Consider the following 17,496-nt stretch of genomic DNA (forward strand, 5'->3'; position numbering starts at 1 on the left):
TAATCGTGACAATAAATCGTTTAAATATAAAAAAGAAAAAAAAAAACGGAAGGCTGGTGGTTCGATCCCACCCAGGGGCGCATGGTGAATGACTACTGTTGTTTTAATTCAATTTCTTCGCCTCATGACTCCTTTAACCAACTAAAGCGTCCAATGAAGAGCGCACACTCGCGATATGGCTTCTTTAACTGATGACTGTTAAATCTACTGAACATTTGCAGCGTAGGGTGCACGCACATGATGTTCTTCCACTGTTCGGAGCTACTGTTCCAGGTTCAGGTGTAATCTATATAGATTCCCCTCCGGTGTTTATGGAATTCTTCCCCATCCAGAGCAAGTCATTTCTCATTTCCATAAAACAACAGTCATTGACGTTTGGCTACAGAAGAAGTCTCTTCGGGGTTATAGCACCTTTTTCAACAACCACAGTCATCATTGATTTCCCGCTTTCTGTTGACTTCCTCCGGATACAGCATTGCGAATATCTTCACATTGTCATAATGTAGATTTCATTTTCACAAGAAACATGAATGCTTGGCTTTTTCAAAAAACCAAAATGTGCTTTTTTGATAGTCTTTCTAAAAATACATTGTCCTGTTTCCACCCAGGATCAAACTGAGGACCTTCAGCGTGTTAGGCCGACGTGATAACCACTACACTATGGAAACTACAATCGGCTATAGAATTATTCTGGAATGATTACAAAATTCTAACGATCGTCTCCCAACTTCTAACTTTCATCTGCATTTATTTGCAAATATATGACATGACGCCCAACGGGGGGCTTGAACCCCCGACCCTGAGATTAAGAGTCTCATGCTCTACCGACTGAGCTAGCCAGGCTTACTATTGCGCTCTATTCCAATGTAATGAACCAAGTCTTATTGACGACATTTTTTCCTTTCCAGGAACCGTGAGATAACTTTTACTATGATTGGTTGGTTGTCTGTGTGTAGTTTCCAGATGTCTACTTGTTCTGGTTTAGTTGTCATCAAGATAAGATACATTACAAGTTATTAATTCCATTTCATTTCCTTTTCTCCTACGATTATTTTTTCCTAACGTTACACTGATGCTTCCACTCAGGATCGAACTGAGGACCCTCAGCGTGTGAAGCTGATGTGATAACCTCTACACTATGGAAGCGCCACAATGTTTCTGCAACATTTTATTAGTGTTGGCCTTACTAAAAAAAATGTAATGTATCTGCTGAAGGGATCGGATGTTCGATGAGATGATGATGGAATTCCTCATTGCTGTCGCAACGTCTGCTGTCATTTTCGGTCTCATTTCTTTATGGCGACCCTTAATTTCAGCCAGCTTTCGAATGCTTTCTTTTTTCTGGTCAAGATTTCTCGTTTGATCCAGCAGGTTAAAACTGTTATACAATGGAAGGATGAATTGAATTCCATTCAATGAATGCCAGCCAAACAAATGGAACTAACGTTGTTTTGGAACTCGTCTTTCAGCTGTCCCAACCGATATTTATGCAGGTATATTGTTAGAATTCAAACACCAAAACCATACCTACGCATCCCGATCGTCTTTTGTTCTCCCATCTCCCCTTGACGACACAAACGTCATCTGTTCGTCTCTAGCGTCGTCATCGACCCTGCATCTTTACTGTGTGTCTCACATCAAGAAACGTTTCCTATATTTCTCTTTCTCTCTCTCCCCGTCTTCTGTTGGAAGACATTCGTCTCGTTATACTCTCCCTCATACTTTCTCATCTTGGTTATTATTCCAGACGTGAGTTCAATTCTTTATCTATGTGTATGCTAATGTCCTCAAGTAGTGTTTGACATTACTATTATTGTAATCAGGTCATATTGTATTCGAGCCATAAGGGCATCTGGCCCTCGCTGTATCGAGACGGCACAAAGAGACCCTCTGAACAACAAGAGACGGTATATTCAATACAATCAGTATATTGCCCTATTGAAGGCTAATCCCTTGTACGTGTCAATTATATTCAACATATATGGACTACTTTAACTGTTGGGCCTTATATACCCAATAAATTTAGTGTTAAACATAATTCATAACCTGGGCATCTTGTGAGGACTCTGTTCATTGGTAGCGTATCCAAACGTTCAAATTCCTATGTTCTCAAATTTCGGACGTTCCATGGTGTATGTACAGATTAGTTTAACTAAATTAGAAATCGGCTAAAAGGAACGTTGCGTTCGTTTCTTAGCGTGAAACCAGTTTTTTTTTTATTTACAATAGAAATACACCAGTGGTATGAATCCAGTGGTATGAATATTAAAAAAACATCTAAAAATAAACTAAAAATTGGTTCTCGACAACAATATCTCAACAGAAGCAGCCTCTTACCTTTCGTGGAAATGTGCTGCAACGAAAATGCTCTGTAAGCCTTTAACTTTTATTACATGTCATTCATATTATAACTACTGCATTTTCTGTATTGCAAAATATAAATAGTGATAGTCGTTTTGAAGCAATAGCTCATCCCTACACTAAAATAACACAACAATCTTACAGATATTTCGTGCCAGAACTTAACTGACCAGATAAGATTGTTTGAGTGTTACATATACTTAATTTTTAATATGCTGGGGACATTACAGCGTCTGTCCACCATATGCAGTTACTACAAGAAACATGTGTTAAGTTTCATGACATCTAGCGTCATTCATGCAAACCAACCTCTCTTTCGTCTACTCACCAAGATCGTCTCTTTGTCGTTCTATAACATTTCAACGTCGTCTATCCTGTCTCTCTGTCTTATCTCATCTTGTATACTTGTTCTTGTTCTCTGGTCCTCAAAAAATGCAGTCACCTCAGGTATTTTGTGGCTGTTAAGCTTTGTCTATTGAATTGAATCTTAACAACATGAACCTAAGAAAGCATCACAGTATTAACTCTTTTGTTTTTTCTTTCAGCCAAAAGATCTATCTACATTGATTATCAGATGCGACCAGTTTCAACAGTGAATATCCAATCAACTATTACAACTAAGCAATTCCATTTTCATGCTGCAACTGAACATATTTCTGATTGGACCGATTCCACTGTTCAACCCACGGCGAACTTCAGTACTATTGCTGCTACATGCGTTATTCGAAGAAAAAGTTGTTTCTTTTGAACAATCAGTTACAGTTCTTAATAAACTAATCAGTTTTCAATGTTCTTGGTGCTTTCTCGACTATACTAAATTTCACCATTAAGGTGTTTCACGTTAATTAGATGATTTGGATATGATACCTATTGCGATATTTGAACTATAAAATTTCAAACAGAGTTGCTGGTTTTTCGAACGATGACTTACTGAATTTTTGTTATTTGTTGCAAATTGAAAGATATAAGAAAGTTGAAATTTCCAATCAATCTGAAGAAATCCCCGATCCTCAATCGAAGAAAAATACATTGAAGTCTTCCAAAAAAAAGCTTCCCAAGGATCCATTACTCCATAACCTAACGGTTGTGAAAAAACTTCATCATAGAGTGCAGAGTTTTTAAAAAGAGTTGAATAACAAATTGAAACATGTTGTTGGATTAAAAACGATCAATGTCTATAATTCTGAAAAGCGTACGAAATCAGCTTTATAATCATTAATAGAAGTTTTTAAGCAGAAAACGAAAATCATTCTGAAGGACATGAAAAAAAAACATTTTTATTGAGCCAAATAGACAATTTGAGACTCCTAAATTAAATTAAAGCAATTTATTATTTATTTAGCTTCTAAATTTCAATAAAACCCCGAAACCATCAAGATATTGTCAATGAATATATTCCCCTGTCGGCACCGTTATATCTCACTGACTGTTTTTCGTGTTACTTCGATAAACATTGCGTTTTTCGTTAACATATTATAGATGTAAACGCTTTGTACTATGAATGGAAATAGTACATTACAGTTGCTGGTACTGTTTTGATTAGATTTCAGTGCATTTTTTACGTAAGAAATATTTTCTACAATATATTCGTTGTTATGTCAATTAGATATACATAGAACGATGTAAAATCTAGATTTTCTTACGTGTTATTTATATACGAAAAAAAGAAACTTGTTAAAAACTCTAGGACAGTTTTGGACCCTGAAAAAATGGGGACTCTGATAAAGTTGGTTATCTGAAAATGTTTTTTAGTTTGGAGAAAATTAAGTGTTCAGTGTTTCATCTTGTCTGAAATAAGTTAGGAAATTTCTTTCATGAAAAACGCACCCTATAGTAGACAGGTTATCTAGATGTCACTTCAATGTAAGAAACGACGGTGCACTGGTTGTGTAACACAACATTACATTTAAAAAAATTAAATGTAACAAAAAAACCAAGCGAATAGGTTACCCTCAAATATGACATTTACTTTACGTAACGCTGTCAACTGGACCAAGGAAGAAGTCCAACTCAGGTTTATCAGAGGGCATAACCTACTTTCCTTTCCCTGCAAAAACACAATTATAAGCTAGACCGGAACAACCAAGAGCGCAGTCAGAATAACAAACGTCAACTTGGCATGACTAAAATTGATTGCGGATGAACTAACAGATCAAGAAAAACGAATTATCTTTGAGGTTGATTTAATGGCCTTTAAATCAATTTTTCTCTGGATACAATCAAGACAGCAGTTTGTGGGTGAAGTCGACTTTGGTGACGTCTCTATGAATGAAGATTACAAACACCTCAACAACAAAGAATGCGAAGAAGAAATAGATGATAACGATGAGGAACCGGAAGAAACTGGGTCACGAAGATCGTAGGTCACGAAAGAGATGAAGATGGAGGAAACATTAAGAAAAATGCAGCATTCACCCACGACGACTTTGCAGTGAATCCTGGTGGACCACCCGTTCTAGCGAACAGTCTTCTGAACTTCTTCGTAACCGGTTGAACGAAGATATTTTCCGCTCTGGTTGGCTGCCCAGCTAGCAGAGTATATTTCCCAAATATTGCTAAAATATTATATTCCTACAATTGAGATGTTGGTAAAATAATTTTTTTTAATATTTTTCCAATATATTTTTGCACCCAAATTTGTTGGCTCACAATATTTTTTCAACTTGTTTTACTTATTTCACTTTTATTGGTGAAATAACAGTTTTACTACTTTTAAAATATTGACGGAAATCTGGTTGTTGTGTTTATGGTTATATAGTCCAGCGTGGACTATTTATTCATCTTCATCATCTTCAACTTGTTATTAGACAAGTTCTTGATTTTAGCCTTGAGTGGGTTTGAACCACCACACCTTGTGTCACCTATCCAATGCTATAACCACTACACCAAGATCAGTATTACAAATATTTTTCGACTTGATGCAATAAAAGTTTTTAACTTCTAGAAGCCACGTAAACAAGGGTTAAGAGGGGATTCCCTATAGGGGTTTGTCCCGACAGGCAATAGACAGATGCAGAGGATCTCGCCAAGGATGTCCCTATGGCCAAAAAATGGATAAGTCTAGTCCCGTAATGGTAAAATATTGTTTTCCGAGAAGATTATTCGGTCGATAACCCACATATTGGTATAATATTAGATTATTACTTTGCTGCGTCAAGGTGGCTGTTAAATTGTTTTGTTGTTTTCCCAATGAATGGCTATTATGAAAGATGAATAAATCAATATTACTTTTTGTTATTTTCCCAATAACGGACCATTAAAAAAATAATAAATCCTTTTTTTATGAAAAAGCTATAGTCTTTTACATTTAACATGCGTTCAAAATCCTAAATGTTTTAAATCGTATTCAATTCGTTAGTTCTGCATACAATTGCCTAACTGAACAATCCAATTGTCTTAAAATCCATATCTTGCACAAGTCTCGAACAACTAACTTACGTACTTCGAATTTAAAACTCTACCTTCACGCTAACGTGATATAATTTATCTTAAACGTTAAGGAGATGAAATGTTAAAACTGCTATTATTATATATCTATATAGGTAATTCTATGGAGGTTGGTTCAAACCCACTTTCAGCAAACAAATGACTTATGAAACAAATAGTCTCAATAATCATAAATTCCTACACTGATGTAAATTAAATCGATTTTGCTCACGCTGGGCTATAACCATGACAATTTGTAAGTATGCACTATCCATCCGGTCACATCGGGACTTTATTATCAACACCGTTTCTGGTGTAGTGGTTATAGTGTTGGATTGGTGACACAAAGGACGATGGTTCAAACCCACTCTCGGCTTATAAGGCAGCAGCTATTCAATCATTTAGGATTTAGAACATGTGGTAAATGTAAAAGACTATAGCTTTTTCATAAAAAAACGATGTAATCATTATTTAATGATCTGTTATTGGGAAAATAAAAAAAAATTATATTAATTTATTCATCTTTGATAGTAGTCATTTATTGGTAAAATAACAAAAAAATTTAACAGCCACCTTGTCGCAACAAAGTAATAATATAATATTATACCAATATGTGGGTTATCGATCGAAGAATATTGTCGGAAAAAAATATTTTACCAATAAAGACATGCTAGCTGGGTGTTGACAAGTTGCGAGACTAACCGGAAGACATCATAAGTTTTTCCTGTCAATTCACGTTATAAAACTTGAAAGAAAATGGATTTAAAGTTTACAGAATTGTTGGAGATAACGCAAAAGTCAATGTAAAACTGTTTAAGCTTTTGAGAAGAGCAACAGATTGACGAGACTATAAAGTCACCAATCTGGTGGATCTCACTAGATTTTAGTGTGTATCATTTGATCACAGACGCATTCTTAAAAATGTCAGAAACCAGATGATATACCGCCTCCTGAAATGGAATGGGGAGTTAATTTATTTTTCTTGATATAGGTACTGTTTGCGAACACAATGAATGATGGATTTCTTTATGTAGACTTCACCAGAAGACATGTTGATCCGACAAATTTTGATAGTATGAAAGTTGCATATGCGAGGGATATTTTCAGACCGGAGATTGTTCCAGCATTGCGAAGTATGCATGTTTTCAAGGAATTGAGTTTTTGAGTAAGTAGAACCACTCGTAAATTTCCTTGAATTATTTTGAAAATGATACAACTACCACGACATCTGCAACCTCAGTCAGCATTTTTGGCAGAGGGAAGCCCAAGCAACCATTTTCGGATGAAAACGACAAACGATTATATGAACTCGACTAGAAAATACCGGATATCCGGCATAAGTGGAATAAACAAAAGAAAAATGCTATGGAATGTTTTACTAAAGAAACACTAGAAGCAAAGACTTCCCGCTCTGCAGCAAACGGTATAAAGTTTCTTCTACATGGTGGACTTCAGTTCGTTCTCACAAGACGTTTCTCCACGGATAACTTCGAATGTTTTTATGTTTCCGTACGGAATTACTGTGGTAGCAATGGTCATCCCGCTATCCGGTCACTGCATGAGTGCGATTGAAAGAATTAATATAACTCGATTGACCATTAGTTGTAATAGGCCTTTGCAACCGAGACTGTTCTAAAGAAAGGAAATGCCCTAATAATGAACAAAGAAAACCTAAATGCACGAAATTAAGGGATAGAGAAATCTTGAATAAAAAGAATGCAGTTAATTTATATTTATTGGGAAGCTTAAATTCTTCCACAGGTTTGTAAATATCTGAATTTCGTTAAATCTAACAAACTATTTTGTAAAATTAGACCATATTCCCTTTTACTAAGGTTTTCCTATCCAGCAATCCCAATTCACATTACTGGTTATGTACTATTTAAGTTTTAAATTGTCAACATGACCATTTCTGCATAGTCTGCAATATTATAAGAATCTTGGTAATTATTCGTTATCAATATGAATTTAACCTTGATCTTTGCAAAGTGACCTTTTTCTTCAGACAGAGGTGGTTTAAAATATCCTGGTGAAGGCTGAAATCTAGAAAGTGAACTTTATTCTTTTTCTTCAGAAGAATATTTCCTCAATCATGGACCACAAGCAAAATCGTTGATGACTTGGTGAAATTCATTGTACCTCGTTTGGCCCAGTGCGAACAAGTGCGATGTGGTGGCAATGGAAAACACGCAGTACCTTCTTGTGTACGACTTTCTACAAAAAAATTTTCTTGGTGTGTTACGAACATAATAAAAGAAATTTCGTGTTCCATTTGATAAAAGCCTGTGTTAAGAAAAGGGAATTTCATGAAACTTCAAAAGTAAAAGCAATTTGTTTTTTTTTATTTAATGGAAAGACTTGCCGGTTTCACCAGCAATTATACAACGCGGATTATACAGATAGCTGTTCATGAATCAGGACATAATTGAGCATAGGGACCAACTGCATATCCTTCGCTACAAAAATGCTGTCAATGTCGGTTTGATCCAGAAAAAAATATTCATCACCATCTAGACGAACAGGAACGAACGGGAACTTTTAAGCGAGCGGTGAAACCAAAAGATTTTCCATAACGTATCTATATATAATAATACAATTAAAACACACATAACTGGTATTAACACACTTTTTTCCGTTTGGTATGTATGGAAGGATATAGCTAACTTTCACCCAGGTAGTACACTATATCATTTAACTATAGTTATGGTGACATATAATTTAATTGAGTAAAATAGGGTCGCAGATTACTCCAGAAAAAAAAACAGTTCAAGCCAATCCAACATTATTTCCAAAACAGAACGTGGATTCCTGTAAAATTGCGTTTTGGGCTCTCCAGGATATCATGCCTGCCATCGCCAGAACCCATGTTGAATCAACTATTCTATTTTCCTTGTTGCAAGAGTTTAAGAGTACGGAAAGGGTTGGAGGAATATGGAAGGGAGAGGTGATTCATGCGTCCCTCTTTAAATACTGGAAAGGATCGCTTGTTGAAAATCAAGACAGATCATCCAAAGTGGCCCAAACAATTCCAGCTTTACCTAATCATATAACACTGTTACTTCGCAAAGAAATTCTAATAAATCCACTTACTTCAAAAGAATGATTAAGTATTTTATTTCATTTATCCAATTTACCAGTTAAATATAATACTTTATCTTATGAAATATTGAATAGTTGGATCTACTCCGAAAGCGAAAGCTTGACGCAAAGGATAAAAATCAATTCTTCAGATAAGAATGATGTTTATGAATCAACAGACGAGATTTGCAATTTTGCAGAGCCCTCAGAGGTCCAAAGTGATTGACATGGCGAAATATTACCCAATCCTACACAAGTTTCTTTTCAAGATCTCCCACAGGAAAATTTACAATTTACAGGTTTGTGAACAAAACATATTTATTTGCTTAAATAAAAAATGACTGGTCATGTTGCTTTAGGAGATGACAACTTACAACAGCTTTCTCCTCTGCCTAGCATATTGGGTTTGCTTTATCTGCAATAAAGATTTAGCAGAACCAGGTCCCAAAAAAAGGGGCAAACCACGAAAATTGGCAATAAAGATCACATCAATCTGTTGCATAATTTTCTCACATTGGTAACTTGTTTTATCGTTTCCCTTTCACCTATCAAGGTATTAATAAGTATTTTTAGGTTTCATGTAACATGTAGGGCATTGTTCCTAATTCGGGAAACTTTTTTGGCTATTGCCGTTTCTCATGCTATGGTATAGGCCGAACACCTTCCTAAGTCAGGACACCGATAAAAATATGGGACAAAGATCCGAATACGGGACAGTCACCAGCGCCATCTACCTTTGGTTGTGCAGTTACAATTACTGTTGTGCAACAATAAAAACAGCTATCAATACAATATCTGAGGTGTAATGGATAGCACCTTGTATAACTGAATTAAAGTTTGTTTATAGTTTGAAATGGCCAAGGTTCGAATCCGACGAGAACACTGGTTTTTAATACCGTGGGCATCCCTCTTAAACTAAATTCTACGCTACTATCAAAAAATTTATTCTATATAAGAGATTTAAAGCATAGGCTATTGTATGAAAGATGCATATATCACAAAAGGCAGACATATGCCAAAAGTCTTAGACTGTTTGTTACAGTCAATAATCAGCCAGGCACAACACACAAGGCCAGGGGAGTATTCTGTAAGTACCGTGTTCCAGGGGTAGCAAATCGGGGGTAGCCAGTCTCGGGTAGCCAGTGTCGGGGTAGCCAGTGTCGGCCGTATGGGTACCCAGTGTGGGGTAGCCAGTGTCGGAGTAGCCAGTGTCGAAAGTAGCAGGTGTCGTTTTCGCATCGGTTAAGAGCCTACAACTTAGATAAAGTATTTACCTAAATCAAGTCGGGTAAAAAACTTATTGAAAGTCGAGTCAAGTATCTTACATTTTTTGGTTCAAAACGAGACTTAAACTTGAGCTGAAAAATTTTGGTTTCCGAAAGAAAACTTGAATTCACTTGCATTTGACTCAAGTCACCGAAAGTCAAGTTTCACACTTAGTCAAGTCAGAGGTTCAGCAGCATTCGACCCCTCAGATTACGTCCACAATGGATATCCCACAGACGTGACATGTTAACGTAGAAACTAGTGACATCAAGAGGGAGATTTTACGTAAGATGGATGACCAAAATGGATATCCAATCGTTTGTTGAAAAATATAGTACGGAGAGGACTGCAAAAACATTGTTATTGCATAGGGTTCTCTCGCGCTTCCAAAGACTTTCGGTAGGTATAGTATAGAAAATATCTTATTTACATGACATGAAAATTATATCATTTTCATATTCCCAGTCAAAGATTTGAAAATTATAATTATTCTTTATGAAAGAACCCAAAAATGCCAATACTTTGTAGTTGTGGTTGCACTAAAGGTGGAAAACGCCTGTCCAAGATGGCAACCTTGAACCACTATAGAAAACGATAACACCACAACTTACTACTCTGCAATCAATGAAATAAAGATTTGCATTCTTTTTTCTTATACCCTGTATGATTAGTAAAGACAACAACTCTAGACAATTTTAGCTAAAGATTTCTTCCCGTTATCTGATGAGATCATTTTCACATCCCAATTCCTCCATCCCAAAATTCCTTTAAATTCTTTATTTAACTGAAGAAATGCACACATTGTTCAAATAAATCAAAATAAATCAAGTGCCAATTTTTTTGCCTACTTACAAATGGCTGAAACCGAAGCAGGGGACACACACTTTTAACAATGTCCTGGACAACTGTAAAAAGAACACATTCTGCGAATTGTTTACGACGGCCACCAAAAGTTTCCGATTTCCCGATTTAAAAAAGTGATAAACTCCATCATTTTGTTCACATTTTCTTCGTAAGAAACTTAATCCACTAAAAAATCCAGAAAAAAGTGAGTAACATGCACTACCTATGGCAGTATATTATTACATTGTTCATCAGCTACTGTCGTTCTTCTTCCATGGCCATCGGCATTAACCTTAATATCTTGGTGTTGCGAGGGACGACCCTCTGTAGTACTTTTGTAAAATCGGTTTTCACGACGTTTACTTCCCAAATAAGCAGATATCTTTTGACAGATATTCTCGAAAAAAGAGATAAATTAATGAAATTCTGAATAATGAAATTTCCAAATGGAAATTTACCTGGAAACCAACTTTGCTTTCCTGCTGGAAAATGTAATTACGTAAGTTCTTCGCGTGTTTTTCTACACATCCTAGTGAAATTTGGGATCTTCCACTTCCCCTATGTATCAAGGCCAACAGCCAGTCTTTTGTTGCATATTTGTGAAGTAGAGGTTTCATTTTGCACAAGATAAAATTTTCTCCAATATCTAAATCAGATTCCAGGAATCCTTGTGGACTAGAGACTTGAGACTCAGTTTTCTCTAAGACACAGTATCACATAATAGTCAGTTAATGACATTACTGGACTTGGAGTATTTTCAACTGGATTACGTAGACATACATCAACATAAATTAGAAGTAAACGTATGCTGATTTTTTGCATGTGCCCACCACAATTAATTTTTGTTATTCGATCAACTGCCTTTATTTTGGGTTTGATTATTTGTTTTGTTTTCTGAGTGTTACGCTCAGTCACTTCTTCGACACCCTTTAGATCACCTTAATGACGATTTTTGATGTTTTACCCCCTGGTAGCAACTGAGTTTTTTGGGCTTGTTAGCATAGATTTGACCAAACAAATAATTTTTGCTTTATTACTCATTCCTTTAGCATCATCAGCCAAGATTTGAGTGCCCAATTCCATTTCAGAATTATTCTTATAATTTTTTGTGGAAAAGCATATGTTTAAAGAGTAGTGGGATAAGACATTATTGTTTTCAATGGCATCCAAAGAGTTTCCAGTGGATGCATCAGAGGTTTAATCCGCCATTTTCAATGTTGAAAATTCGATTGGATGTGGATGTGGATCTCGATGTGGCAACTGTCAATTCAATGGGCGTGATGACGCGACAAGTTGGCTTGACAACGATAACGTTTGTTAAGCCACGTACAATTTCGAGTTCGTTAACTATTATTCCTAAAACAATTATTATATTGATTGAAATAATAACTCCGCTATCCCCCCCCCGCCAATCATATTCGGAAAACGGACAGAAAATAAGGTTCTTTCTGCTGCTGCCGCTGCTTGTTCGGTTACTGATCACCTTGCTACTTCTGGTTGAATGATTGCCGCTGGCGGCCAAGAAGACACGCCATTTACAACACGAAATGTTATTGAAAAAACTGCACACCATAAAATGATTCTATTAGATTAATTACCAGGTTGAGGTTGCCTTGCATACATGAGGTTACTATTCTGGGAGAGACATGCAGTCATGGTTCAGCTGGTGGCGTACTGGTATTCGGTGGTTCATCAACCGGTCTCTGCCACCGTTGTTGGGATTGGGGAGAGCCATCAGCTGGCCATCAGCAAAGAAATTAAGACCTGCAGCGGACCGAGGTGAAGGCATGGCTACGCCTGCAGTGCCGTTCGTTAAGAATCATACCAGGCCTTGGACTCGTTATCGATTCAGGCACACTGGTCGATAGCTGTGTTTAGTGGTTATGAGGTCCTTGCGATCTAACATAGCCTGAAAAAAAGTAAGAAAATGGTACTCAGAAATGGGATCTGATGCAGGTTCGGTTGCATATTCATTAGCGGCATATCCAATCCCAAATTGGCTCTGATTCATCATAGAACCACCAACTGATCCATTTTGCCGCCCAAAACTAAAACCACGGAGCCCAGTGTTTTGAATCAAATCAAATCCCTGGACTTACTGTACTGCTGTCTGGGATCGATTGTTGCTTTTTTTTATTGACGATCACCGTCTGGAGCAGTTGGGTTCGCTCTGCAGACGCGGAGGTAATGGATCGACACTTGGGCATGAAGAGTAGAACTCGCCTGACGACTTATTTGTACGGTTAATGAACAGTTCTAGACTGAAGGCTTTTGTCAATCAGTTACTGAAAACTGAGGATGGATCCATGGGGCAAACGGGTACCCTAGATGGGGTGGAGAAATGATGACGAGTACGTCTGCCGGAAGTTCAATGTGCATCGGAAGAGCTCCAGGATCAAGTGGGACCAATAGGGTCCTGTTAGGATCTAATCAAAGACAATTTTAATTGAATTATTTTGTACTCATTTCTATACCCCAAGGAAAGAGATACTGGAAGGGGTCATAGCCGCAATTGATACTCAAGTGGCAAATTAATTTTTTGTTGTTGTTAGCAGCAGTTCCAAGCGTCATTAATAGGAATACAAGAAGAAATACCTCAAACTTGAAATCTCTTGTAAATTCAAATTCTAAAAGGAACACGAAATAAAGTATAAAATATAAGACCCCTGTTAACCATTTAGCTGACAATTACATTATAATTTTAGGATTATTGAACAATTAATAAAGCTTGAATTCCTTCTCTGAAAAATATACATCAGTGTAAACTCTGGTTATTGAAACAACCCGGATATTATCGCGATTGGAAAATAATCGAAATTTCACTGCCAGCTAACGGCGAACGATCTACATAGACCTCGGTATGTTCTTTATTAAGCAAAAGTTAAAACAATATAAAACATCTTATGTTTAATTGATATTCACTAGCCCAAATTCTTTATCATTCTGCAGTTTACGACTCGCGTTACGTCGTTACTGCCCGACGGTAGTGGTTCCGTACCATCATCCATCCCACTTTTAGATAATCCCCGTTCTCTGCTGTGATTACTGGTCTGAATGCATAAGAAAGAAGAGAAAGAAGAGTACAAATAGGAAAGCAATCAAAACAACCTGGTTATACAATGCCAGGATACAATTTATGTTGACAATATAATTCAATGGACTTTCCAACCAAGTTTGAATTTTACAATATTAATAATACAATTTTTAAATTTTTTGCCTTGATAAGCATTCCTTGACTAATATTCCTTTACTTGATCTCATCTAAAACTATTAATGTTTCTTACTGATGAATCAATTTTATAAATGAAGGCAGCCAATTTAATGTTGTTTGCATAAATCTCTGTAACAGGGGCTACCGAGTAACTCCATTTAGGAAAATATTTTTTTCAGACATTTTACAACGTTTTTACAACGGCCCAATATAAAAAAAGAAAATATTTGGCCTGAATGACTTTCTAGTCCGGATTCCATGCCCAATTTTTGCGACGTTCAGGCCACCCCCCCCCCCCCCCCCCCCAAGAAAAAGTGGGCCTGAATGACTGGGCCTGAACGTCGCACACCCTTAAAAAGGGTACATTTATGTATATCTGTGCACATTTTATCGATTTGAAAAATGTAATCTATTTAATTTTTTTCCCCTGGCTGCAAATGTACAATTCAATTGTTTATGTTGTAATCAGAATAGCAAGCAGTCGTTCCTTAATTTTTTCCAGTAAAAAACCTCGAATACGAAGAAACAGATATGCAGATAATAATTGGCCATTGATAACCAATCGCCCCCAGCTTGTCGCATGTCTAACGTAAGTCTCATTTGGTTTCATTTCAACTTCAAATAAGACTCACGGAACCTAAGTCCTCCTCCCAGCTCTTCAATTTTTGCTCCCATTACTTCCTTGGCGATATTTGTAATACCATCCCTTTTCGGTGAGCCGAGATAGAGCCGAGCTAGGGAGTGTTTTAGGCGAAGGAAGGATTACTATTCCTGATTAGCGAAGACAATTGATATTGATAGTAGTTTGAGGTTTTCATACACAGAATGGCTATACGGAAACTTTCAGCACCAAAATGCTTTCCACCTACTACCGCATTATTTAATTGACAATGTTTTCTATAAGTGGTCATAATCCGGAATAATTTTCGATAATAGACACTCACAATTGCATTATTTCTTATCCGAAGGCATTCTGTAAAATAGGCCTGTTTGTGATAACCTTTTTGGGACTCACGAGTCACAGCTGTTAACTATGCATTTTGAAGCCATAATTACTACTAAAGAATTGGTATTTCGTTTATTTTTTAACAGTAAAAGTATTTAAAGTATTTTTTATAATTACGCGTCTTGCTCATTTCGGGGTAGGAAAAACAATTTGAAACCAGGGAAGAAAAGAAGCAAAAAAAGAAACAAGTTGTTTTTAGCTTGATTTAAGAAGAGTAACAATTCGAAAATTTTGATAATGAGTTGATCATATTAAAAAATAGATGCTTATTTCAACTGACCGCTTGCAGACACTAACTAGTAGGAGCTTAGGCCGTTTAGTATATACCTGGTATACGACTCAAGTGAATTTTTCCCGTTCTTCTGAAAGTGAAATAGAAATATATTTTAAAATATTGTAAGGTTTGTTCTGTGCCTTACTTTAGTCGTATGAAATTGGTGCACAAATTTGGATTGAGGATGACTATAATGTATTTCAGTAACGACGGGATAGTAGAGAAGAAGTATCAAGACACAAGTTACTACTGAATACTTAAGAGGGATTGCCAGTGTGGTCTTGCTCGAACGAGCCAGCCCTGCTGGAGGAAAATACGGGAGTTTTTATACTGCCGAATGGCGGAAGTTGGCACGTCGGAATTTGAACTTGTGTCGAAATCGTGGTTTTGGTAATTGAGATTTTACTTATGTCGGCATTGCGGTGTTGGGAAGTTGTGACGGTTTCTTAATTTGAAAAGTAACTTGGTTGTAGTACACGCCATAATCTTAAAAAGAAAAATTTTTACCTCCAAAACTGTTTACGTTGCTTTTGTTCTCAAAGATAGTAAGAAGGTTTAAAAAACAGAATTTCAAATATAAAGAGACCCGTATTAACGGAGGAATCTGCAAAACAGCTTAAAGAACCGGATATAAAATTTAATTTCATCATTTTCTGCTTCGATTCTGTTAATATTCTATCAGCAGAAGTGATCTCCATGCTTATCTTGGAACAAAACCATATGCTTGCAATAGCTTTTTTGGTTTGAAGTCTGCTAGAAGTGATTTTAGATCTTTTTTTAATGCCATTTAAACCGATGGGGTCAATTGATGAAACAATTTTGCAAAGAAATTTACGTTACGCAAATAAAGCCCTTACCAAAAATTACAGTTCCGTTTTCGAAAAGCCAAGGATTGTTGCAGGATCAATTTTAATATAATAAATATTTTTATTTAGTTTAACAAACTCGTTGAAATTCAATAAAAATAAAGTTTAAAGATTGATGTGTGCAGACCCAGCAAAAACCAGAGCAAAATAATATCTCCATCCTCTTAAATGAAAATCAGCAACTGCTTTCACTAATTCAAAGTCTAAACCCCAAGAACAAGAGCAAACATCGCCATTCTTCAAAAGGAAATCGGCAATTGCTTCCACCAATTCAAGGGCCAATCCCCCGGTCAGGACAAGAGCAAAACATCGCCATGGTTCAAGAGGAAAATCGGAAACTGCGTGCAAAATTGAAAGGTATACTACTTTGTGTAACATGTAAAACTAATTGCATGACATTTTAGTTAGACAAAACTCGAACAGGATCTGAAAAAGATGTCAATGCACTGGATTTCACATTCATAAGTTTAGGCGTCACAGTTGTATTAAAAAGAGATCTTGCCTATGACCAAGAGATCAAAAAGATAGACAGTCTCCAGGACATTGACTGGAATCTATTTGATCACTTGGTCATTGCTATAATGTCACATAGACGCTTTAAACACGCTTTAGATTTTTAACTGCCGATAGCGGCGAAAAAGACATAAACGATATTTGTTCAGAATTTTCTGGCGAAAAATTCCCTGGGCTGTGATGGAAACCAAAAATTGTTTTCCTCGACGTCTGTTGAAGAGAGCGTCTTAATGAGAGTAATTTTTTAAACATTGGACATTTGAAAATTATATTGAACGTTTTATTCACCGTTTTAAACAGTTATGTATACTGTGGCTCAGCCACTCCACCGTTTATCGCTTCCGAACCATCAAGTAGAAGCGGGGTGAATCAGGACGTGGTTGTACGCAGCGCCTTTCCCACCACATCAGCATTTTTCCTGGCATGGGCGTGTCAACCCAAGGAACTTCAGGCAATTAGGAATGGGGACTCTGGTAAGAGCTTAGCAGAACAGTAAACCGCGATTTCTTTAATTTAAGTTTATTGTTGCAATCTGTGTTAGGGTTTTATTTTTGGTATAGGTTCATTATTCATCCAGTCAATGTGCAGAGTTGTTGATAAACAATACAAGAAGAAGCAATTGACTGAGCTGATGACTTCCGTGAACCGCCTT

The 17,496-nt window shown here is 36.6% G+C and overlaps 1 long non-coding RNA gene and 3 other non-coding genes across 4 annotated transcripts; 1 reads left to right on the top strand and 3 right to left on the bottom strand.

Moving 5' to 3' along the window:
* Positions 1-595: 595 nt before the first annotated feature.
* Trnav-aac lies at positions 596-668 on the bottom strand. Its single transcript has one exon. It is a non-coding gene; the product is annotated as a tRNA-Val (tRNA).
* A 102-nt stretch (positions 669-770) lies between these two features.
* Positions 771-843, bottom strand: Trnak-cuu. The gene has a single exon. It is a non-coding gene; the product is annotated as a tRNA-Lys (tRNA).
* A 230-nt stretch (positions 844-1,073) lies between these two features.
* On the bottom strand, positions 1,074-1,146 carry Trnav-cac. Its single transcript has one exon. It is a non-coding gene; the product is annotated as a tRNA-Val (tRNA).
* A 351-nt stretch (positions 1,147-1,497) lies between these two features.
* On the top strand, positions 1,498-1,949 carry LOC124321274. Its single transcript, XR_006914233.1, has 2 exons — positions 1,498-1,749; positions 1,824-1,949. It is a non-coding gene; the product is annotated as an uncharacterized LOC124321274 (long non-coding RNA).
* Positions 1,950-17,496: the final 15,547 nt, after the last annotated feature.

This window comes from Daphnia pulicaria, chromosome 1, assembly GCF_021234035.1.
Source record: "Daphnia pulicaria isolate SC F1-1A chromosome 1, SC_F0-13Bv2, whole genome shotgun sequence".
NCBI lineage: Eukaryota > Metazoa > Arthropoda > Branchiopoda > Diplostraca > Daphniidae > Daphnia > Daphnia pulicaria.